This window comes from Brienomyrus brachyistius, chromosome 19 (assembly GCF_023856365.1).
Source record: "Brienomyrus brachyistius isolate T26 chromosome 19, BBRACH_0.4, whole genome shotgun sequence".
Classification (NCBI taxonomy): Eukaryota; Metazoa; Chordata; class Actinopteri; order Osteoglossiformes; family Mormyridae; genus Brienomyrus; species Brienomyrus brachyistius.
Window position 1 is genome coordinate 2,724,834 of NC_064551.1, and position 26,592 is coordinate 2,751,425.

The 26,592-nt window shown below is 49.4% G+C and overlaps 1 protein-coding gene across 7 annotated transcripts in view; it reads right to left on the reverse strand.

The window, feature by feature from the left end:
* The window catches only part of LOC125714509 (transcription regulator protein BACH2-like), a 79,117-nt gene extending 54,807 nt beyond the window's left edge, over positions 1-24,310 (reverse strand). For 2 of the 7 annotated variants that reach the window (XM_048985192.1, XM_048985191.1), the window contains exon 1: positions 24,030-24,310. The gene's annotated coding sequence lies outside the window, so the exon portion shown is untranslated. The other 5 variants (XM_048985198.1, XM_048985194.1, XM_048985199.1 and 2 more) reach the window with 3 other exon arrangements.
* Positions 24,311-26,592: the final 2,282 nt, after the last annotated feature.

The following is a 26,592-nucleotide window of genomic DNA, read 5'->3' on the forward strand; positions in this document are numbered from 1 at the left end:
CAGCCGCTGAAAGCTGCGGCTCCCGCTGTATTCTCAAAAACCCTACATCTCAGCCTCTACGATACGCCATCGTGATGAGAAATCCGTCTTCGCGGGAGACACACTGTTTAACATGAGTTCACATACAAGCAGCACTCCACGCTTTCCGGCTATAACCTTAGGACATTTGCCCTGGCTTGTACTCTGCAGGGGGCGGACAGTGGATGAACTAAATGATCCTTTGGCAAAAGCAGAAGCAGAAATTAAGCAGATCTTGGAGCTTTAAAAGTCTAACCTCTCCAACATGTTCTTTAAAATACAAAACAGCTCCAAGTCGCATGGAACCCCAAAAAACTGTGACAATATAAAGGAGAGCCTTACTAAAGCAACAGGTGTAATAAGGTCTAAAAGCATACAGAGGCAACCTTTGTCATGATGTTCTTCAGGCTGTTTGACTGAACACTGAAGCTACTGTGGCACCATGGTAACAAGCACAAGTACACACTGCGAAAATGCACAGCGTGGCTCCTGCTATCGACAGCCAGCTATACCATCACCCCAGCCGCACACCATCCAACAGCTCCCAGGGTGCAGAGATGGTCTATGGCTTTCGAAGGAGATCTACGCTTTTCTGATTTCTGCAGGGAAAACTCCTGCTTTTCTGTAATGAGCTAAGGGACTGAGTGAACATCAGCTGTGAGCCTGGCTTTCAGGATGAGGTTTGGACTCGCAATGAATACCACTTCAGCACCTCAAATGCGACTTCAGCACCTAAAACATGGCTTCAGTTTCAACACCTTAAACAAAGCTTCAGGGCCTCATCACAACTTCAGCACCTCAAATGCGACTTCAGCACCTCCAACAGAGCTGCAGCTCCTCAAATGTGATTTCAGCACCTCGAACACAGCTTCATCACCTCAAATGCGACTTCGGCTCCTCAAACAGGACTTCGGCTCCTCAAACAGGACTTCGGCTCCTCAAACAGGACTTCGGCTCCTCAAACAGGACTTCGGCTCCTCAAACAGGACTTCAACCCCTCAGAAACATCTTCAGTTCCTCAAATGAGACATCAGCCACTCAAACGAGATTTCAGAGCATCAAACATGGCTACGCCACCACACATGCTCTCCTCAGGGGCAGCCACCCAGAGTGCAGGTCTGAGGGGTTCAGGTGCATGTGGTGCAAAATGTGGCTAGAGCACAACCTGGTGAGACAGCCGAAATTCCCCCAGGAAACCAAATTCTATCAGGAAAGACCATTAAACAAAGAAGGTGAGCCATCCAACTGTGCGGCCGAACGGCCTGCACATCCCTCAGCCCTGCCGAGTGCTTTCCCACACCCTTAACATCTCTGCGTATCCAACCATTTCAGACAGAAAAAAGACGAGTGACCACAAGAAACCTGAACTACTGAAGAAAAACGACGAGAACAATGCAATCACTTCTGGAAAATAGATCTAGGCTGGACAAGGATCTGAATGTCAGCTTTAACAATTATATGAGGCAGGAAAGGATGGTCTTGAATGCATAATATACTGTATTTCACAGCCGCTCTGAGGTCATCTGTGTTTCAACATACAGGGTCTATTGGGTTACATCATGTGTAGTGATCATGTCCAGCAGACATGTGAGGTCAGTGTTACATAATAAAGCAGAAGCAGCCTAGAGCACCATTTTGGACGCCGTCCATGGGGCAGTTAAACCAGGACTTCCTCATGTTATGAGACAAAGCCAAAGGTGTTCAGCTCCGATCCTGGCAGGACACGCAAGGAACAGGCCTGAAATCTATTTTTTTTAAGCCTTGCTAAGTGGGACAAGCACCAATGACATGGAAACTGTGCAAATGATTAGCCTGAATGACCAAACGCTTAGGAAAACTCGCTGAAAACTCAGGCCTGCTATGCTAGTGGGGAGGGTGGCTAACCCTTCAGTGGAGAGAAAGTGTAAAAAGCACGCTAGCAGGAGCCTAACTGAACGACGTGCTCACTTCCGCTCAGCCGGGCCGCCGCAGGCTTCGGGGCCGTCCTGCTGTTCACTGGTGACCATTAAGGATCTCCCTGCACATCCCACCTTCCCAGTCCTGCCAGCAAGCTGCTAAAATAAACTTGAGCATATATCCAGCGCCAAACCATTTGAGAGATGTCACCTTATACACAGCTAGGCTGGGAGTGCTGCTCTGTTTGGTGCGCGAGCTCCCTCTCCACACTCGCTCACACCCTCACAGACACTCACACACACATTTGTATTCCTAGCTTTGTGGGGACTCCCCATTCACTTCTTCGGGAATAACCCTAATTCCAACAACAGGCACTTTCACAACGCCAAAAGGTTCTTCTGGAAAAAGAACCCCATGTGGGGACCAAGACAATGGTCCTCATGGCGTCCCCATAATGCCATATATACAAAAGCCACACACAGACACACACACACACACACACACTCACACACAGACATGCACACATACAGTGCCCATACTTTGCCATCTGGCACCACCATCCCCCCATGTCAAGCACATGACTCAACAAACCCCGCCCCCCCATCCACACGCCGGTCGGAGGTGGGGGGGCGGGGCCTCTCAGATTACGGTAAAAATAAATGGCCGTAAGTGCTGTGAGCGGCAGATGAATGAAGCGTGTGCTTTGCTACCGAGAGGATGAGCTTTAACTGTGTGGAGAGGAAGGGGCCAGCGAGCAGGGGGGGGGGGGGGGAGAGAGAGAAAGAGAAGCACTTAATGAAGGCCAGCTAAGCCGAGGACAGGGGTACGCCACAGCCTCCCTGACAGCGCCCTCCGCACGGGCACCTGTAACCCCAGTCAGTGAGTGCCGAGGGCTCAGCCTGGCAGGGCACACAGCCTCCCTGACAGCGCCCTCCGCACAGGCACCTGTAACCCCAGTCAGTGAGTGCCGAGGGCTCAGCCTGGCAGGGCACACAGCCTCCCTGACAGCGCCCTCCGCACGGGCACCTGTAACCCCAGTCAGTGAGTGCCGAGGGCTCAGCCTGGCAGGGCACACAGCCTCCCTGACAGCGCCCTCCGCACAGGCACCTAAACCCCAGTCAGTGAGTGCCGAGGGCTCAGCCTGGCAGGGCACACAGCCTCCCTGACAGCGCCCTCCGCACGGGCACCTGTAACCCCAGTCAGTGAGTGCCGAGGGCTCAGCCTGGCAGGGCACACAGCCTCCCTGACAGCGCCCTCCGCACAGGCACCTAAACCCCAGTCAGTGAGTGCCGAGGGCTCAGCCTGGCAGGGCACACAGCCTCCCTGACAGCGCCCTCCGCACAGGCACCTAAACCCCAGTCAGTGAGTGCCGAGGGCTCAGCCTGGCAGGGCACACAGCCTCCCTGACAGCGCCCTCCGCACGGGCACCTGTAACCCCAGTCAGTGAGTGCCGAGGGCTCAGCCTGGCAGGGCACACAGCCTCCCTGACAGCGCCCTCCGCACAGGCACCTAAACCCCAGTCAGTGAGTGCCGAGGGCTCAGCCTGGCAGGGCACACAGCCTCCCTGACAGCGCCCTCCGCACGGGCACCTGTAACCCCAGTCAGTGAGTGCCGAGGGCTCAGCCTGGCAGGGCACACAGCCTCCCTGACAGCGCCCTCCGCACAGGCACCTAAACCCCAGTCAGTGAGTGCCGAGGGCTCAGCCTGGCAGGGCACACAGCCTCCCTGACAGCGCCCTCCGCACGGGCACCTAAACCCCAGTCAGTGAGTGCCGAGGGCTCAGCCTGGCAGGGCACACAGCCTCCCTGACAGCGCCCTCCGCACGGGCACCTAAACCCCAGTCAGTGAGTGCCGAGGGCTCAGCCTGGCAGGGCACACAGCCTCCCTGACAGCGCCCTCCGCACGGGCACCTAAACCCCAGTCAGTGAGTGCCGAGGGCTCAGCCTGGCAGGGCACACAGCCTCCCTGACAGCGCCCTCCGCACGGGCACCTAAACCCCAGTCAGTGAGTGCCGAGGGCTCAGCCTGGCAGGGCACACAGCCTCCCTGACAGCGCCCTCCGCACGGGCACCTAAACCCCAGTCAGTGAGTGCCGAGGGCTCAGCCTGGCAGGGCACACAGCCTCCCTGACAGCGCCCTCCGCACAGGCACCTAAACCCCAGTCAGTGAGTGCCGAGGGCTCAGCCTGGCAGGGCACACAGCCTCCCTGACAGCGCCCTCCGCACGGGCACCTAAACCCCAGTCAGTGAGTGCCGAGGGCTCAGCCTGGCAGGGCACACAGCCTCCCTGACAGCGCCCTCCGCACAGGCACCTAAACCCCAGTCAGTGAGTGCCGAGGGCTCAGCCTGGCAGGGCACACAGCCTCCCTGACAGCGCCCTCCGCACGGGCACCTGTAACCCCAGTCAGTGAGTGCCGAGGGCTCAGCCTGGCAGGGCACACAGCCTCCCTGACAGCGCCCTCCGCACAGGCACCTAAACCCCAGTCAGTGAGTGCCGAGGGCTCAGCCTGGCAGGGCACACAGCCTCCCTGACAGCGCCCTCCGCACAGGCACCTAAACCCCAGTCAGTGAGTGCCGAGGGCTCAGCCTGGCAGGGCACACAGCCTCCCTGACAGCGCCCTCCGCACGGGCACCTGTAACCCCAGTCAGTGAGTGCCGAGGGCTCAGCCTGGCAGGGCACACAGCCTCCCTGACAGCGCCCTCCGCACAGGCACCTAAACCCCAGTCAGTGAGTGCCGAGGGCTCAGCCTGGCAGGGCACACAGCCTCCCTGACAGCGCCCTCCGCACGGGCACCTGTAACCCCAGTCAGTGAGTGCCGAGGGCTCAGCCTGGCAGGGCACACAGCCTCCCTGACAGCGCCCTCCGCACAGGCACCTAAACCCCAGTCAGTGAGTGCCGAGGGCTCAGCCTGGCAGGGCACACAGCCTCCCTGACAGCGCCCTCCGCACGGGCACCTAAACCCCAGTCAGTGAGTGCCGAGGGCTCAGCCTGGCAGGGCACACAGCCTCCCTGACAGCGCCCTCCGCACGGGCACCTAAACCCCAGTCAGTGAGTGCCGAGGGCTCAGCCTGGCAGGGCACACAGCCTCCCTGACAGCGCCCTCCGCACGGGCACCTAAACCCCAGTCAGTGAGTGCCGAGGGCTCAGCCTGGCAGGGCACACAGCCTCCCTGACAGCGCCCTCCGCACGGGCACCTAAACCCCAGTCAGTGAGTGCCGAGGGCTCAGCCTGGCAGGGCACACAGCCTCCCTGACAGCGCCCTCCGCACGGGCACCTAAACCCCAGTCAGTGAGTGCCGAGGGCTCAGCCTGGCAGGGCACACAGCCTCCCTGACAGCGCCCTCCGCACAGGCACCTAAACCCCAGTCAGTGAGTGCCGAGGGCTCAGCCTGGCAGGGCACACAGCCTCCCTGACAGCGCCCTCCGCACGGGCACCTAAACCCCAGTCAGTGAGTGCCGAGGGCTCAGCCTGGCAGGGCACACAGCCTCCCTGACAGCGCCCTCCGCACAGGCACCTAAACCCCAGTCAGTGAGTGCCGAGGGCTCAGCCTGGCAGGGCACACAGCCTCCCTGACAGCGCCCTCCGCACGGGCACCTGTAACCCCAGTCAGTGAGTGCCGAGGGCTCAGCCTGGCAGGGCACACAGCCTCCCTGACAGCGCCCTCCGCACAGGCACCTAAACCCCAGTCAGTGAGTGCCGAGGGCTCAGCCTGGCAGGGCACACAGCCTCCCTGACAGCGCCCTCCGCACAGGCACCTAAACCCCAGTCAGTGAGTGCCGAGGGCTCAGCCTGGCAGGGCACACAGCCTCCCTGACAGCGCCCTCCGCACGGGCACCTGTAACCCCAGTCAGTGAGTGCCGAGGGCTCAGCCTGGCAGGGCACACAGCCTCCCTGACAGCGCCCTCCGCACAGGCACCTAAACCCCAGTCAGTGAGTGCCGAGGGCTCAGCCTGGCAGGGCACACAGCCTCCCTGACAGCGCCCTCCGCACAGGCACCTAAACCCCAGTCAGTGAGTGCCGAGGGCTCAGCCTGGCAGGGCACACAGCCTCCCTGACAGCGCCCTCCGCACAGGCACCTAAACCCCAGTCAGTGAGTGCCGAGGGCTCAGCCTGGCAGGGCACACAGCCTGCCTGGCAGCACTCGGCAAACTGTAAGGTGGCGGCTTGGCCAGGGCCTTCTTTAAAACACTCCTTAGCTGTTCACCATATGTGTGGTTCCTCAGAGGTCTGCATGGGTGTCCCTGTCTGCCATCTGCTCCCTATCTGGTCTCATAAGTACGACGGGACCTCGGCCCCCAGTGTCGAGGTGGTGGCTGCACACGAGCACTCGCTAACCCCGGCGGGCAGGTCAGCGCTTAATCGCCAACTGATGGCCCCGCCCTCAGTCCCACTGCTGCTCCATCACAAGCTGCCATGGACTGCCAAGCAATATATCGGAGGAAGGTTTCAGCGTCAAGCAGGCCTGTAATCATTGAGGAATGTAGCAGAGAATTTGTTGGGTGGGCGGGGGGGTGGCTTGGGAGACTGAAAGCAGGGGGTGGAGACAGACCCTCCTCATGTTGTCTTACTGTATCAAGGAAAACTGGTCCCACCCCTATGCTTGGTACGCCCCGCTTTTCCACATAATGGGCTTTCAAAACGGGCCACCCCTTTGCTAGGTACATCGCGTTTTTCTATATAGTGGGCTTTCAAACAGGCTACCCCTCTGCTTGGTATACCCCGCTTTTCCACAGAATAGGTTCTCAAACAGGCCACCCCTTTGCTTGGTACGCCCCACTTTTCCAAATAGTGGGCTTTCAAACGGGCCACCCATTTGCTTCGTACGCCTCACTTTTCTACAGAGTGTGCTCTCAAATGGGCCACCCCTTTGATTGGTGGGCTTTTCCAAGGTCTCACTTTGGCTTGGGACATCCCACTTTTCCAGGGCCACCCCTTTGCTTGGTACATCCCACTTTTCCAGGGCCACCCCTCTGCTTGGGACATCCCACTTTTCCAGGGCCACCCCTTTGCTTGGTACATCCCACTTTTCCAGGGCCACCCCTCTGCTTGGGACATCCCACTTTTCCAGGGCCACCCCTTTGCTTGGTACATCCCACTTTTCCAGGGCCACCCCTCTGCTTGGTACATCCCACTTTTCCAGGGCCACCCCTTTGCTTGGTACATCCCACTTTTCCAGGGCCACCCCTTTGCTTGGTACATCCCACTTTTCCAGGGCCACCCCTCTGCTTGGTACATCCCACTTTTCCAGGGCCACCCCTTTGCTTGGTACATCCCACTTTTCCACGCTCCAGACTTGTGGGTTTCTCTCACCGTGAATTGAACCCTAAACGATTTGATGCCACATGCTCAAAATAGCAGGGCGACGCTTCAAACTTCAAGACACTTTGAAAGCAGGACGCAGATGCGCTTAAAATAACGCCTCAATTTTTGTGTCAAAGTCTCGACGCTTTATACATCAGAAACATGTTTAAATGAAAAAAAAAACCTAAACAAGAATGTCTGGCTTTCTATGAAGCCAGAAGAGAACATGGCATCTTATGGCAAGTAGCATGAATGCAGATGAACATGAACAACATGAACGGGGCATCATAATGGCAAACGAGCTATGCGGGTTCGTCTGGAAGGTGCCCAGGAGAGAGCAAAAGCAGCGCTTTCGTCTGGCACCTCCTCGCCTAGCCTGCTCACTGCGACTTCCTGAGCTGCAAACAAACGCAATAAAAATCCCACTAGCGTTGCTTGAAAGAATCGTTAATTTTATGATTATTTGAAACAGCCTGCAAGGACCACACTGCTGATAAGGGAAATGCTGGCTTCGATCTCCTTGAATGCTATGGATTCCTTCATGTTTTTTTAGAAGTTTGTGTGTGGAAAAAACTGCTTTCAGACATCATTAAAAGTCGATAACTATAAAAAATGACTGCACCTGGTTTTCTGCACATCAGTCAGTGCTCTTAAAGACAGACCAGGGTCGACCAGGATAGACCTACAAAGAAACCCATCTTTGAGGAATTAGCCAAAGGGCCAAACCTGTGACTCTGACTAGTGATTCCCACTGAGGGTGTGATTAAAATAACTTTTAAGTCTCACCCACAAACCAAGAATCCCTGAACACGAGCCGGGTCCCGTTTCGCTCAGGACGGTTTCGTCTCCATGCATTGGAAGCACATCAGTCTCAGGAAAGGTTTACACTCCTGTCGTATCAGAAACTTGTTTCAAAGCTAAGCTTCTTTACTCAAAGGTTCAAAACGAAAAAAAAAAACCCTCAACCCAAATGTTTTAGTTCAGACTGTGGAATGTAACTCATAGGTGGCTGGAAAGTCACTCGAGTGTGCGGTTCTGGTGAACAGCAAGGCTCTGTCAAATAAACAGACACTTTCTCGCCGTCGCACTAACGAGGCCTCAGACAGTCCAGATGTTTCTAGGGTAGAGCATCACCCACTGGTGAGAGCGAGTGTGTTCAGCACGGCAGACAGTCACGTCACCGTGACGTGCACTACCACTTTCGCTGGGACGCCCACAGCCGTGGGCCACATGCTGCGCCACCAAAACTGGGGGCGTTCCCCCGAGTGACTGATGGCAGGAGTCGAGGGGGCGAGGGAGTGGGCCCCCACTGCAGATGTCAGATATGTGGTCTTGCGGGGCAAAGGTGGCCACGTCAGAGAGGTGTCACGTGACATGCCTCGCGGCAAACACAGGACTCATTTCACCCCCTTCACTACCATCAGGACAGCGTTACAGAGTTCCTCTGGCCAAGGAGATTACATTCCAAAAGTCATTTATTCCCTCTGCCAACAGCATCACAAACCCTTCAAAATGCGTATAGTTACTGCTCCTGGTTGTTTTTATGACTTGTTGTGTTATACATGAAATGTGTCTATGAGTAGTTTCTGTCACTTTGTCAGAGCCAATAGTTTTTTCAAATCTTGAACCTTCACATGTTGATGTCTGTCGATATCTACGCCTCAGGCTGCACTTCAGCATGGCTCAGGCTACATGCTCACTGTGCTGGGGCCCCTTCAGCCATCAGCAGCATGAGCCACTGGTCACAGTGGAGTGATCAGAGGTGGAGATTTCAGGTCCAGAGAGTACAAATCCAGACCAAGATTTTGCTTCAACCAACCAGTTGAGTATAAAGAGTCACAGTCAAAGAGGACTCAACTGGTTGGTTGAAACAAAATCCTGGTCTGGATTTGTATTCTCTGGACCTGAAATCTCGACCCCTGGAAGTGATCATTCTTAAAATGGTCTTACCGAAGCACACATTCGGAAGGACTCCAGACAGAAAACAAGCTACACAACTGTTCACCTTCACAACACCTATAATCATCAGTATCTTACTACACCCAAACAAATACATGACTACCAAACCATAATGGACTTCAAAACCTAAAAGGTAAAATAATTTTTAAAACAATTAAAAAATAATGATTAAAAAACATGCAAATTTCTTTGAGCACCTTCTCTGTCAGATACCCTCGCGTTTCCTCCGAGCTCTAATACATTAAGAATTATTTGTATAGCAGGATTTAATACATCAATGTCTAACAAGATGTATTTGCATTTGAAAAACAGAATTAATTAGTTTTTATATTCAATATTTAGGCACCTGCAGAGGAAGTCAGAAAAGGAAGCATTATTTCCTCTGGCAGTTTGTTATAAACGGCAAGTTTTCAACTAAAAAATGTTTTTTTTTTAATTGTGCGCCTGTGCATGACGAATATACTGCCCCCCCCCCCCAACTACAGATCAGAAAAACAACAGAAAGCCGAACTTCAAGATGGATTTAATGATTTCAGCATCTGATGAGCGGTGAGATGGCCTTCTTCCCAGAGTCATCCATCTAGGGATGTCAAGAATGTGACTGAAAGCATCGACGCTCTGCTACGGACTGACAGACACACGCATACCTTTGTCAAAGCGACACCTCAGCATGCAGTCCTGCCTGGCACAGTGCCCGCGGGTCCCTCCGGTTCTGCCCCGTGTGCTGCTCGCCTACTCGTCCCTCGTATCCGTCTGGCTCCAAAACGTGGGAATTGTGGGCCAGACCAGTTAGAAGACTGACCCGCTTTCTTACCAGCTGTCCCCTGGTTAATGATGTATGGCTCAGATCACCGGCAGCACCAAAGCCTCTACAACTGGGTCAAAAGTAATTAATGGACCGACTGGGCAAAACCTGCAGTTATTTATAACCTGCAGCATATTTTCAGTGGGCTGGGGTGAGGAACAGCACGGCGAAAACGGAAATGCTGCCCAGCCCACCGACCAGAGACCCCAAACCCCGACTGCCTGACAGCGTCCGCACAGCGTCTGCACTGACAGCCCGCACACAGCCGTCGTCTATTCCAGACAGCATGCGATGGGTCTAAATTCTCTAACTATAAATGATACCCCCCACACACACAGACACACACACAGAACTCGGGGACGTTAAAAATACCACACTCGAGGTTTTGTTTTCGTTTATCACTTAAGAAACAGCTCATACGGATGCCACGCCTCTGAATGAAACGTGTAGAAAAACAAAACAAAAAGAAGCGCAGGAGTGAAACCCCCAGGTGTCCTGGGGGCACGGCGGACACTCACCAGGCTGTAGGCGGCGAGGGCGTTGGGAGTGTCTGGGTGGCGGCAGTGTCACGCGGGCTGTGGTGCTTGGCGTGTCGTACCGGCGGAGTGGAGGCGCACAGGAAGGACCTTGCACAGCATCGACACGCGAGGCGCAGGCAGCCCCCAGCTAAACGCTCCCCCACTCTCACTGTGGCTTCTCTCCCATGTGCCCCCCCCCCCCCAGCTCAGTCCCGCCTACACTCGCCTCAAACATCAGCCGTCAAAGTATTTCCAATTAACTTTAAACGACAGACTTTAAATAATCGTTTCAATTACGTTTCAAAACTTCAGCTTGTCATGATCGAGGCAGAGCTGCCCTTTAAAACACAGCTCTCTCTAACTGTTGCAGAGAAAACACACAGACACATATTTGATTCAATATCATTTGGTTGTCTTGCCGAGCAGAACCTGCACACTCTGTGCCAGGGCCACAAATACAGTCAGAAGTGAAATATGATGGCATGAGGACACAAACAGAACGCCCCCCCCCCCCTCGGCTCTCCTCAATCAAAACACTCTTGCTCACCTATCAGGCTTTAAAATGCCAGCTTACGTAATATTGCTGAGTAACGCCTGCAATCGCAATAGTGAAACGTTGGTGCTCCAAGTCCACAGGAGCGTCTGCCAGTGGAAAGTACGGCATGGTACTTGGGGTAGTAAAATCTGCCTGAACGTTGGCATATAGGCACAGACTCCCCCCTCCACTCACTACCACCGTGTATCTCGCTGGGCCCACTGCAAGCTTATGTCATGCCACAGGGCCACCAGCAGTACGCATGTACTGGGCATCGCTGTGTGGAGGCCCCAAGAGGGAAAGAGGGGCCATTCGGCCTCTGTCAGTGTTTACTTACTGCGTGTAAACCGCGCTCTGAATGTGGACCGAACCAGAAGTTAATCCAGCCAATAAGACACATCATGAATCGATATGATTTAACATGGTTTGAAATAAAAAATACAAAGCAGAGCCATCGAAGTTGGCACTCATAACTCGTCATAACCCCCCCAATCAAGCGTTACTGTAAAAAGCTCCCCTTTATTGCAATGTATTCATGTTTATATGGAAATGCTGTTTTGATTTTGAAAACTGATCCGGACCTCTGACTTTGAACAAAAGTCTGAAACGGACCTATGATCCAAAAAGTCTGAGATCCCCTGGTCTGACTTGAGGTTAATCGGGGTGGGGTGGGGGGGGGGGGGGCACCTGCCCCCAGACTCTGCTGCTGCTGTCTGTGTCCCAGTATGGTAAATCAGCACTACAGTACGCTAACCAGGGCTCGATATGAAATTACATTATCCTAAGTAGCTCATGATTTACAAAATCAAAAACACACATTTTCACATGATTCATATATTATTACTCTTTTTAGCTGTTCAGTTATTGCTGGGACTCCATACTGAGAGAATTCCTCCAGGCTACTTACTGACTTACAGAAGGAACAAACTGCTCTTTACCATCATTGTTTTTCTCATATCATTCTGTCTTATCTGCAACTTTTGCATCACACTTGCACACTGTATGCAGAAAATAACATGCAAGTTACTTCATGCATAACAGTAGAGATATGTACAGTCAGCGAACATCTCTGTACTATAGCATGGAAGCAAATGCAGTATGCAATTTACTGTAAGAAAAATATTACTACTTTACTATTGTCACTATTATGAATCCAGTGAATCCAGGCAGGACAATGAATGTAATGCTTCACAACGAAAACCGCTTCATTAATAACTTTACAGTAAAAATTTCAGAACACACTGCTTGTATAATCACAATTCTCCCTGAGAGCATGTACCGCTTCAGCTACATGGGTTTACTACACCGTTGCATTCTTACAACTGACATGTTTCACAGCTGCAGCCACGTCTGACATTTGACATCATGCCAGACAAAAGAAATGGCAGCTACTTGTGCTGATATATTTCAGTCGCGCATAAACCAAAATCTGCAGTTGGAGTAAAAAGATCACGCTTCACCACAAAATCGACATTCAGTAGTTTTTGTTTCTTGGATATACAATTTATCTCCATTACAGAATTAAAAGAGGATTTAGAAAAAGTGCTCTACATCTCATTTGGCAAATAACATTATATGAAGGAATTATATCAAATAACATCACACAATCTCATCGTTAATTTAGGAACATTTAACGTGCTATTAATGCCCGTCTCCGATTTCATACAAAGCCTCGCTCACACCCCTGCTGTGTTTGCTGGGAAGAGAAGAGTCAAACAGTTCCCATCCAGTCCAGCAACATTGCATCATCGCAGGCGAACACCAGCCAACATGGCCTGTAAACATCCAGTTCTGCGGAATAAATCAACGCCTCTCTTCTGCTTAACGACAAATCGACTCTTCTCAGCTGCCACCGCGACGCCGTTCACCACGGATCCATTAAAGCATCAAAGCGGGCGAGGGACTCGGGAACGGCTCCGATGGATTCACGGCCGCTGTCTGTCTGCACGAAGCAGCGCATTACTTTGCTTTAACCTACTTTTTCGAGATCTGAGATATGCCCGCCATTGTCTGGCGGAAAGGCTCGCGACTGCATGGAAATGGCACGTATTTATGGCCATCTGCTCTTATCGTTTCACGCAGTGGAGCCCGAGCGCACGTGGAGGGTCGACACTGCGAATATGACCCGGCAGCAAGCTCCTGCTCACTCTGCAGTATCAGGCGATAAGAACCATTCGAATGAGCAGATAAAAGCCTCCAGAATCCGAGCCTTGCTGAGGACCACACAACCACCAACCGTCCCTTTGTCTTTGGATGAAACGGTCAGCGCCAGGTTCTCCAGCCATACTACACAAGGCCGAAGGATTTGCGGCATTTCAAGCATCACTTGCTGACCTTCACTCTGTCAAAAAGTCCTCTCATTCTATGATTTATGACTATTTTTATGGCAAAAATGACAGAAGACTCTTCAATGTCAGATTTTTTTTTTTTTTAAAGATTTGAATGTATTGTGGAATCATGGGACTTTATTCTACAAAAACTGAATTATCCTGATATTGAAATATTTTTTCTGGAAGAGCAACTAAACAATTGACAAACTAATATTCATTACATTATCACATATGGAAATATGAAAAGCAGTGAGTGAACGGATAAAATAGTCTGATTTAGTTTATCGGTTAAAATTTCAACATTTTATATTTACTTCTCCTCTCTCTTATATTGTCACACATATTTTCAGCATTGTGTTTCCAACTCGTAGTAGTTTGTCAAGTTCTGCAGAATCTCCAAACACGCCTTTAATAGAAAAAAGGATTACAGTGCAGATCAACAACTGCAGAGTAAAACCACAAAATGGAACTCTGATGACTAAAAAAGAGGACCTGAAATTGTGAGAGAAAGCAGTTTCCCTTTGCAAGGAAAAGCTCCCCACGTTACGGATCTGCAGGCTACTGAAAAACGATGATCACAATGACAATCGCGAGGCACCGTTAGCAGGCGTCACAATGAAAGTGACAGGTACGGTTAGGTCACGGTTAAGTCTTTCAGTTGTGAAGCTTTGTAAAATCAAATATCAATATCGGTGTGAACGGGACACATTTCTGCTCAAACCTCCCCATGAGAGGGAAAAAAAAACTTTATGCAAAACATAAAATATATAGTCTGACATTTTTTTTCGTCCAAGGTAAAAAAAATCTCACGGTTTGTGCAGCTTCGTGATAAGCCCCAGGACGGCCTTAAACTATCAGTTAATTTCTGTGAGAAGGAAAAAAAACAAATTGTTCATTTATTCTTTATCTAGCCCATAAACTAGCTATATTTAAATGTGATTATTTGGTATTGCTGAATCAAAAGTGCAAGTCATGGAATTTCCTGGATACGGTGCAGCCAGTCCCAGTATTAAACGTGCCACGCGGTGGATAAAGGCGACAGACATGATGACACCTGTCAGCACTTCTGGAGGAAGACACGCCTAATTCCAGGGCCACCGTCCGGATCTCTGCTCCTCACCACGCCTCTGTCTTCTAACTGTGCTCACTGGTCGGGATTAAGAACCTGACCACAGGGGGTCAAGGGCACCTCCCCCCCCCCCCCCCAAAAAAAAAAATTTAATTAAAAAAAATACAGCTGTCTGTGATCATGCTTATTCAGCGTCGAAATGTGGACAACAGTCGTTTCTAAGAAAACTGAACTTTCGTGTTCTGCTGCACCTCACCTTCTTTAATCTCTGAGGACTAACTTGGGAAACATCTAAAACATCTATACCACATAATATATTACTTGTTGTGCTAAAATGACACCTGTTACAGGGTCAAACGATTTTAAAACGAGGCAGAGAAGTAAATAAAGACAAGCTCGCGAATACTGTGAAACTTCTGAATAATAACACAGAATAACAGGGTATATACGCATGTTTGCTCCGGTGCGAAGCGCACATGATGGTGTGTTGATGAGCCGTTAATGAAGCAGAGAAAAAAAAAAGAGAAAGAAAGAATCAAGCACGAGGAACCGCAGCGGTGACAGTGGAGGCTAACCGGTGTTCGGCTCTCGCGAAGAGCCGCAAGCAATTCCTGTTGATTTCGTCGTCTGGTAACGGGCCAGCGGGTTACAGTACGTGACGACACAGAAAGCGGGAAGTGGGCACAGCGGCCCCCCCGCCACCGCCCCCGCCCGCGCCCCCGCCACCACCGCCCGCCTTGCGCTCCCACCTCCCGTCGCCTCGCTTCTCTCGCACGAGCCACCTGTACACGCGCGCAAACACCCTGCAGCTGCACGCGAGTCAAACACCGCCGCGCTCCGCAGTCCCGCCGGCGACTCACCGGCTAAGCGAGAGGCTCGACATTTATTAACTGACATTACGGAATCAATCACAGTTAAATACCGCGCATAACAACGGGCGGCTTTGACGCACAGAGACGCCGAATAAATTTTATCACTGTAGAGAAATTTTATCTGATATCAGGATATGAGAATGATACCAGAAATGAGGCAGAAAGAAATTAAATGAAAAATTTCATATATATTTTAATTACCATCACGAAAACACCGTATTAAGAATATAACTTATAAATATAATGTTGATTTTACTATTAAAATTAAAACAAATTTCATTCATTCAAATAAAAATAAAGTTTAAATAAATAGTTTTCATTACAATTAAAATAAGGTTTTAATAAATATTTTCCTAAATATTTTTATAAAATACATCATAACTTGAATTTGCAAGGGTACTTTCCATGACGTCATGACAAATCGTGTCATAAATCTGCACCCAGACAGCATAATACTGCAGGCAAAATACCTACTATAAATACAAGAACCATTCATCATTTCCTCTAATAAACTATAAAGTGATCACTTTTAATTACTTTCAGTCCATGTACACAAAGGCCATTTCATCAGCATGCATTCATATTTCTGAACTGTCATGTGAACATGTTTCACAATCTCACTGGGGCCATTCTGCTTTCTGCAAGCATGTGTAAAGCACAATGCACCAGCAAATGAGCCTGCAGGGAATTCGCACCTGTCCCAAGCTGATGTTACCCCTGGTGAACCCTGCAAGTCGGTCCAAAGTTTGCTGTGGGGCTGTGGGGCTGTGGGGCGCTCAATTTCTCTATATCACAGTGGACTCACGCCTTTCACGGAAATATGGTCACAGAGACCCAGTGCCTTGAGTGTCTTTGGAAGAAAAAAGTACCTCTGACTAGTACCCACAGTAGCAGGCGGAGAGTCAGCTCACCACCCAAGCAATCACTTCATTTTTGGGCTCTATGCTAATGCAACACAGCAGTAAAAAATCACCCACCCTCAAATTCTTGAATCGTGACCATCAACGAATGGATTAACAAGTACAACCACAAATAGCAATTGCAGAGGTTTACCTGGACCTCTGTAGACTGGGTGCAGTTCCATCGCATGCGTCTCTAAGCCAGAAGCTTCGGAGACCCTCAGCGATCTGACAATCAGAGGATTTGCTGCCATTTGCTCAGCCCCGGTGTACGATGAGAATATTAAGAGAGGATAAAAATGCACGTGATCACCGTCACGCTAAGACGACAGAAAGAAATCCGCAGCCCCAATCATCTAGTTCAGACGCAGAATGTAACATCTTATAGTGACCTCAGCCTCCTTTGTCATCCAAACTTAACTACATATCTTGTTTTCAATTTATTAAAACTGTAATTCATATAGTGACGCGATCACAATGGCAAAGAAACGTGATGTGAACTTATGACAATGACAGTGAACCAAGGCAGGCTGCTGCTGCTTCACTGCCCTTCAAAACACCCCTGAATGGGGGGGGGGGGGGGCGGTCTTGGCAGGAAGCCGCAGATCCTCACTCTGCCTGGGACAGCATTCATTCAGGCTTCTCACCAACATCGCTGCAAATTACAGGCGATGACTACAAAACACTCACCATTCTGTAAGAGCCCCAAAGCACACAGGAAAGAGATCCAGATTTCCCTCCCTCCCTCCCCCCAATTTTTTTTTCTCCAGACGAGTTGTTTTTGGCAGCGCTCTCAGGAATCTGATGACGAAAACCGCTCGCCAAACTGGACGGCCATCCGGGATTTGCATTCCACCGCTGAGCACGGCCCGATGTGCTAGGGGAACATGGAGAGCGGCGCAGACCCCAAGCCCGTCGCTGATGAGTGTTCATCTGGGGGAGAGGAGATGACGGTGCCCTGGAGGCCGACGATACTATGCCCCCCCCCCCCCCGAAGCAGTACGGCGTAGCCTCCTCGCTCCGGCCACCTCTGATTTATACTTTCGCACATTTTTTCCTTCACGCTATTTTCTTCAGGCATAGTTTCGTCGGTCCTCAGGCATCATGTTTTCCAGCGAAGGTTGTTTTTTTTATTTTTTTCGGCTGAGCAAAACACGTGAAAAAAAGGCTAAACAAATTAGAGAAACCACAACAACAACAAGAAGATCACTTCAGATTTTCCACACTCGTTCATTTCTGCTTCGATAAGCCACAAAGCGTGCAGGTTATATTTAGACTGAGGACAGTGTTTGCTCGAGATTCATCCGTGCCAGCGACGTCCTCCCTCACGCCGCCTCTGCGGTGACCTGACGCTGGCCTCTAACCCACCATCGGCCCCCAGCTGGACCCCCCACATGAGCTTTGACTCCTGGGCGACCATTTACATCCAACCATGACGGTGACAGCAGGCAGCAGCTCAGAATGCCACTGAGGGCTCACAAAAAAAAAAAAATATATTTAAGACAGGGCAGAATTTCGGAAAGTTTCCAACTTTCAGAATCGTCAGAACGTGACGCCGTCTGTCTCACAGGGATTGGGGTGGGGTGAAAGTTTAACCAGAAATTGATGGGGGGGGGTGTCAGAGAGTTAAGCTGAGGGTGCTGTCCGAAGCAATGGGGGCCAGGGTGAGGTTAACCGAGTCTGTCACAGCCCAGTACCCAGATCTCAAGCCTTCTGACTGCTGACTCAAACAGGCTTCCGACGCCCACTGACACGCGAATGAAATCGCCCTTCGGGGCGCTGCCTGGCCAGTAAATAGACGGCAGGTCAGGCAAGCGGCGACAGGGGGCCCAGCGGTGGCAACAGAGCGGACGGGCAGGGAGCGGACGGGCAGGGAGCGGACGCGCAGGGAGCGGACGGGCAGGGAGCGGACGGGCAGGGAGCGGACGGGCAGGGAGCGGACGGGCAGGGAGCGGACGGGCAGGGAGCGGACGGGCAGGGAGCGGACGGGCAGGGAGCGGACGGGCAGGGAGCGGACGGGCAGGGAGCGGACGGGCAGGGAGCGGACGGACAGGGAGCGGACGGGCAGGGAGCGGACGGGCAGGGAGCGGACGGGCAGGGAGCGGACGGGCAGGGAGCGGACGGACAGGGAGCGGACGGGCAGGGAGCGGACGGACAGGGAGCGGACGGACAGGGAGTGGACGGACGGCTTAGGAAGTGAGGTAGTCGGGCAGAGTGAGAGAGCGGGCAAGCGAGTAAGCGAGGGCACGGGCAAGCAAGAGGATGGGCAAGGGAGAGGATGAGCGGACATGCGAGCGAAGGGATGGTCACTGCAGCCCCCACAGTCTCCAGCCCACGTGTGACTCAGCAGCTGCGAGAGGAAACTGCTGACAGGTGGCGCCACTCTAAATTTAAACTGGCGTTTATGCTCCCACTCCTGCTCGACGCGTGGCGGGCGGGCGAGCGGGCGGGCCGGCGGGCGGGCGAGCGCGCGGGCGGGCGGGTGGGAAGGGACAGAACCGCCTCCACACGGGCCCTGTTTACGCTGATGCTCGCTGGTAAAACAAACAGGCTTAACGCGACGCCTGGTGCTATGAAGAGGGCATGCAGCTGTAACGGCACCATGCTGCCGGATATTAGCACCTGCCACCCTGTGGGACACAGATGCCTCACTTGGGGGGGGGGGGGGGGCATGAGAAGCAGGGTTAGGGTGCTTTACGCCCCCGAAATTCAACTTGCTAAAACCCCTATCAAAGAAAGGATTTTCAAACCGCTGAAGTCATTTCACTTTTTTCCAGCAATGAATAACTACATGGATAATCACAGTGGGCCTTTTCCAGACAAATAAGACTACAAACGCGAACTGCTGACATTTCTGCATTTCCAGCAGCTTAGCTGGACAGCGACACCAAAACAAACAAATGCACCAATGATGACCAGAGTCTAGCCTTCACAACAAGCTTAAATAATTAATCAGCCTTCCGCTAATGTTAAGATATGCATCTGGAATTATGTAACCATTATTCAGTGCGAAACGACTGAATATGAAATTAGTTAAATTGCTTACCAGAAATCATTTTCTTCCCCTAAAAATCATGTACATGAACGACTGATTAAAGATGGATACTAATTTGTTGTGGGTGAAGAAATGACTCAATTAAAAGTTAAGACTGCAAACCCTTAAAACACACGGTTGGGAGAACTACTGGTTAAAGAAAACAGAGGACGGCGTGGTCTGTGTGAACACCACTAAAACTCAGACACAGTGGTCTGAATCACACGGATAACAAGAAACAGCCATTATTGAAAGGGAAAGGCAGTGATGGTTATTTTTAGAGCTAAAACCCCTCATATTGAATCAAAAGTAAATGCAATGACGGATAACACCGAATCGGTCTGACGACTAGAGAGAATAAACGGCTTGTTTAGACCAGATGACGTTAATTAACACCGAGCAGAGAGAAGCTTCTGGAAAGATCACGCCTTCCACGGTGAGACCTAACAGGAACCGATTCCTCCTCATTACAGCCATTACAGGAGGGCAGGCTGCGTTTTCTGCTGTGGCTGCAATCCCACCCCCCAGCTCTGAGAGGCCTGCATCTGTGTCCGAGCAGCACTGCCCCGGGCTAAGCACGGCCCCCACTGCACGGGCAACGGAGGAAGAGCCGCAAAACGCACAAACGAGGCTTCAGAATCGCTGCCGCTGGACCAAATAAGCTGCATAAGGCTACTGCCTCACGGCTATATTTCTCTAGAGCGCATTTCTACGATTGGCCTTTTGAGGATTATCTGGTGGAATTCTCTGTTGATTTCGGTTAGTAATGTTACCTTCTGTTAGGACTCCCCCCTCCCGCCCCCAGAACAAACGCTCCAACAATGGCAGGGCTGCTCGTACGCACAATTACCAGATGAGCAGAACCACCCACAGCAGATATGCTCAGTGGCCATTTAACAGGATGAGGAAGCGAGCGCTCGAATGCCTGTTCAAATCAGAGACGCAGTTTTCAAAGACTTACGTAATCTAACATGTACATCATTTTTTTATAACCAAAAATGGTCTTAAACTACAGAATTCTCCCAAATGCAATGCTCAGCATTCACTGCGAAAGGACCTTTCATGTATTTTACTTAATGTTTGTCTGCTTCCAGGTGTGAGGCCAAGAATTCAATGGCTCTTATTCGTTGAATCTCTGTAATCCATACAGAAATGTAATCACTGTGCTCCATATCCAATATTAGTTGTTTTTTAATGGAATCTACTAAACTACAATCCCATAGATATCGTCCCCAGTTAACGCACTCTGCTACATGCGACTGCTCAATTATTACCCCAGTTCAGTGCATTTAACCAACTTTTTTTGTTGCATTTCAAGAGAGGTACTAATGCAACCAACACAATGGTCTCCGCAAATCTGCTGTCTTGCCAGAAGCGGGAAGAACGACATTTGCCCCAAACTCTTACCATTTGACAGAGCGCCTTCACATCATTACAGTTTTCATTGCTGCCCTGAGGTCTTAGACAGAGACAGCGAGTGTCACGCGTGTTTTTCACATGTAGGTGAGAGGTTCTTCCTCCAGCACCATCTGCATTGGTCAATGTGTGGATCGCTACATGAAATGGCTACGCAACACCACAATGACACATGGAATTTGAAGGCTCTGCCTAAAGCATGAAACAAAACTGTGTCAATATTTTGTTGCTGTCAAACTAAGACCACATACAGAAATGTGGTTTCAAACAAGCTTCAGTCCTTGTTGTTGCACTTGGGCGTGGGTGTTGGGGAAGCCACACAGCTTAGCTAAACTGTACACATATAAAAACGCCACTCTGACCTCTCCGAGGCTGAGATGGCTGTTTTAATAAACACCATATTAATGCGTGCCATTTTCAAAGTATATCACGTATATATGTTGAAACTTGTTGCAACCAGTTTTACCTGCATTTTGGCAGCCGTCCAAGTAACTTCACCCATGAAGGCAGCAATATGTTTTCACAAAACTATGTAATGTTTACATTTGCAAACTAGACACTAAAATGAAAGTTCGTGGAGATTTTTAGTTTAATCTACAACACATTTGTATGTATTAAACGCAAAGGAGCTTATTCACGTTTAATAATATGTTTACACGGCAATAATTTATCTTCTGATCATTTAAGATTAGTGAGATGAAGTATCTGAATATTGCATCCTGGGAGAGTCAACAAATCTACCAGGATTGTGTCATTCCACTACAAATTTATCTCTTATGCGACATGATATCAAAGATACCTGATCTTAAAATAGGTCACAAACTACTTTTTTCAATTTAAAAGGGATTTTTAAGTTAAAGCTTTTTCCCTCTTTCGTGAAAAACATCACCTAAGCGCGCTCAAAAGCAGCATTCCTGCCACTGAGTGGCTCGGTCAAAACTTACACTGCATTAAAAATGCAAATGCATTTCCTTTCTCTGTATGGTGAGGTAAGGGTTTTTTTGCACATATAATAGTCTGTCTTGACAATTCACGTGTTTTAATGCATCTAAAAGCTTTCACCTTCAACCAAATGTTATCGAAATCACTACCTGTCAGGCAACACCTTAGACAGCCAAAAACGCTTAGTGGCGACAACGGAAATCAAATTTCCGAATAATAAGAGCCTATAAAGAATAATGGAGTCACGGGCGTTTCGGGCTCGCCGCGTGCGGAAACAATGCCTGCGTGCGGGCAGCGCGAGGTAACCGCGCGCGCTATTTGTCATTATTGATCAGGGTGTTAATTGTGCTGCGACCGCCTGCAAGCCGACGGCCACCGGAGCACTAGCCGTGCTTACGATCCCTCAAAATCAGGCTAAGAGTGGAGCGACTTCTGGTATTTTTAGAGACGTGTCGCTTTAATTTAAAAATAGCCGCTTAGGTAGCTGACATCATCTAATGCATTTTTAAATGACAGCCGAACCTTTTTTTAGATGTATCACTATCGCTCGCTTAGATTCCACTTTATATATGTACAGAGGAGGTCTGGTCAGGGGTCTTGCTCCATTTTCATCAACAGCAGACAAAGGAATGTGTCAGTGTGCTGACTGCAACTGCCATGAGCACAAACTGCTGTATCACCGAATTATAAGTGGCACCATCTGTTAAAACGTCGTAGTAATGTCACATTTCCCATGCACGATTTCTACAGGTTACATCAACCCGACAATAGGCTACGCGATTATTATTTCCTTAGGCATACCTTTAAATGTGCTTTATTTGTTTATGTTAAATCTGCCGCTTTTATACTAAATCTACATTTATGCGACTTTTAAGACACGACTTACGTGATATTTCGCGGAAAAGGCTTCATAATAAATTTCTTCAGCTTGCACCGTACAGCGGCTAACATTAGCGCTTTGCTTTTTTACATCTTAACCGAAAGGGTGTGTGCGCGCTGCTGTTATTCACTCCATACAGCATCACTGTTTTGATTTCGGGACAAAGCCACCGAGTCATTTTTAAACCAGATACTATGACTGCCTCCGCTTATACATCAATACATGCCGTTTTCTCTTCTAAAGCGCTTTGCGAAGCACGCAACCTCAAATACAAATGATTTAATATCACACTTTAACTGTCGTTGTGACGCTCGAGTGAAGATCACGCAAACAAGGGACAAATCGCAGTTTACTGACGATCGGGTTTCAACATTTGATTTGTAAGCATGATGCAGAATGTATGTGCAATTCATTGGATTAATTAATACTGGGAAAACAGTCACTCGTGTTGTTCCTAATAGGTGAAATCAGCCTACATTCCGGCAGTTTTAATGAAAGAGCTTTATATGATTCGTCGAACTGGGAAGGAGTTTGTGTTGGTGACTGAAACCAATATATATAACGGTGTCTTACACAGCAAATTATTTGCTGATATCTGGTGTATTAAGACGGTAATGCAGTGGGTTCGGGTTTGCGGCAGCGCATAAATCCGGACAGTCCACGCTTTCCCGTTATTTATCGTTTCCAGGGATTCGGAATAGATTATATTATATATATATATATATATTGCAGCATGTGTAAAGTAAGCTTAAAATCGTGCACTTTGACACAATTATTTCCGCGCGTATACTTCATCGGGATGCTGTGAAGATAATCCGCATCATTTATTTTTAAAAGCACGTTTTTAAAGCAGAACAACATTAAATATTCTATATTACAAATCCGTTTTAATAACAATCACCCGCACACACCACATCCGATATAGTATTACTGATAGCCCCGGTATTAAAGAGTCATAATGCAAGCGTTATATTGAATTCAGTGGGAAGTTCAATTCACTTCAGCTGCAGATCCATTCATCAAAGGCGTGCGGGAAACGAGGGCGGGAATGTAGAGCGCCGGTCTGCGCGTTTGCCATGGCCTTGTGATCGGCCAAGGCCTCCGCAAGTGACAGCTCCTTTTCTCCACGAGAAACCACACAGCCATGCCCGACACCCCCACGGCACGGGGCGCCCCCTCTTCCTCGTTTCGCGCCGCATCCCGATCACTCGCGAAGCGCACAACGGAGCGCGCACACACACACCGCCGCCAACGAGTTTCACAACAGGATGTGGCATCCTTACATTACTAAAGTCTATTCACGCTCGAAACAAACATACCGAACGAGGTTAACCAAACACAGCGGCAGAAACTAACGCACGCGTCCACACCGCCTTCCGACTACAGTGCTGATACTATACAATTCCTTCCTAACGCTCAACTTGTGCATCGCACCAGCCGTCACGTACAAAGTGCTATTCAAAAACGACATCGAGAGAAATTAACATTACACAATCTGCACTTTTGGATTTTACAACGCATGTCAGTCAAATCATTGAAATATTTATGCGACTCACCTTTTCAACTTTCCTCCTTCCCTGCAGTCCCGTCCTTTTGTCCGTTCAGCAAATTAAAATTTTTTCACATGGTGACTTCCTTGCAGTTTCTTAAAGCCTCCTTGGCTGCAGAGAGGTTGTTCGGCGATGTAATGCTCAGGTACTTCTTTGTGTAAAAAATTGATTTTATATAAGTAGCGGCGCGCTTCTTCTTCGGCGAATGTCAGCGTGTACGTGTGTTTATCCAGCGCGGCGTGCGGCTCGCTCTCCGCTGTTTGTTACGCTCGAATGGAACGCCTACTCTCAATCGCTACATTGTTGACATTCGAGCACTGACGTCATCGCATCCCTCATTCACAACATTACGCCGTGCAGATTGCGTTAGCGCCCGCGGCGCTTAGGCATCTACTCAAGAAAATGTCCGCAGCTGCAGTTGGTGAATTGCCATAACGAGTGCGCGCTGCGCGCAACAACCGATCCACTCAGCAGTCACAGAGATAGTTTTCTCTGTGAGCAGAAACGCTCCACGCCATGACTAATGAAATAGTCACTCAGGACAAAAAAAGGGGGGGGGCGCAGCTGCAAAGATTTATGGGATTTGTAGTTGAAAAATTGCCAAGTTCAAAGCAGAAGAAAAATTCGAGGTGTCGAACATAATAATTTATGCGTAGGTTGTTTAACATGTAAATTAAGAAAATGACAATATAGTTTTTGAAACAATTATCAATGTATGTGTGATACACAAACATATTTTATAAGACGGCAAGAAGAACAAAACGCCAGTCAGCGCGATATGGTTCATCTCTAGTTGAGGTGAACAAACAACGGATCAACTTAGAATTTATTCTCGGGGCTGCATCACAAAAAAAAAAAGAATTAAAAAAACGACGCACGTGGTCAGTTGCTCCAACTAGAATAAATCCAGAATACCAATACAGGTTGCAGCTATGGGCAAATGCGTAACAGCCAGCACCTGGCACTGAGGATTCCTGCGGCAGAATATCCAGCGGGCCTGGTAGTGCTTGATGATAGTCAATCAATTGGTCCAGGCTAGCAGCATCATTCACCATCACAAACATTTAATACTATTAAGAACATCCCCAAATGCCTGCACCTCATCTGTGCATCTTGCTCCACTAGCTATCATATGGCTTCTTGTATTAAATCCAAGAACGTTGTGGTATGGAGGCTGTGTTTGGAGTAACACCTACACAGGTCATTGGTGCGTCTGCCTGTTCCATCTATTAAAAAAGCACAAAAATCCGGCCTGATTTCAGCCTTCGCTTCTTCTTAAGACTTCGGTCACTTTAATTTTTAAAGGGGAGATTCAAAACGTACCTCTTTAAAAATCCACAAGTCTTGTGATGCAGACACCAAAGGACACAATCTAATCTATCCTGTTTACTTTCCCTTATTCCTTTGATTTTCTGCATCTTGGACTATTATTGTTTATTAACAGTTACTTAAATCGGCACACTGCATTTCTGTATTATAATGTATTTTATTTCAGTTTGTTTAAGAGGCACTTTTTACATCATTCAGTTAAAATTCCATGTAAATGCAACTTGCCACTGTATCCGTATCAAAGCCAGATCGTCCCACATACGGCTTTTGAAAGAGGTCTCTATTCTGCAAAAATCTGAAACACATAATGCAGAAATGCACCCTGAGGGACTATGCATATAATTATAAATTATCAGACTGCCACAGCCCACCCTCTTCTCATACAGATATTGGTACATGCCACGCGTTCAGTGTCAGATTAAAATAAGGAAATCGACAGTAAAGCATGCTGTTCCAAGAGGTATCTGTCACAGCAGGAAAATGGGTCTCAAAAGGAGAGTTCATCTGTTATAGGATGCGGGAGGAAATGGAAATCCTGTTTGACGAGGAATGTAGTGGGGGGGGGGGGTGGCATAGTGGTTTGGGGGCCCAACATCACCAGGCTTACCGGACCCTGCGCTGGTCTCGGCTGTGGGTGGGTGATCTGATCAGATAATTACGGAGAATTCCAATCCGATTACCATGTTCATAGTTTTACAAAAAAAAAAAATTGGTGCAGTTAAAATTCAATGCGGCTATATTTCAAGCAAAGATGGCATGTATGTAAGCTCTTTGCGGCTCTTTACAGGGTCCAAAAGGAGCCAAACAGCTGCCTTGGAGAAAACATCATTATCTTCTGCTGAGTTTCACACGAATCACATCAAAGCAACAAGGTGTGATGTAACACAATTTGAATTCACTATTTCTGAAAATCCAACCATTTCAATCCATCCATCCATCCCTCAAACCCCTTATCCTTCTGGAGCCTATCCCGGAAACTACGGGCACGAGGCGGGAAACAACCCAGGACTGGGGGGGGCAGCCCATCACAGGGCACACTCACACACCATTCACGCACACATGCACTCCCATGGGCAATTTAGCAACGCCAATTAGCCACAGCATGTTTTTGGACTGTGGGGGGAAACCAGAGTACCCGGAGGAAACCCCACGACGACATGGGGAGAACATGCAAACTCCGCACACATGTGACCCAGGCAGAGACTCGAACCCGGGTCCCAGAGGTGTGAGGTGACAGTGC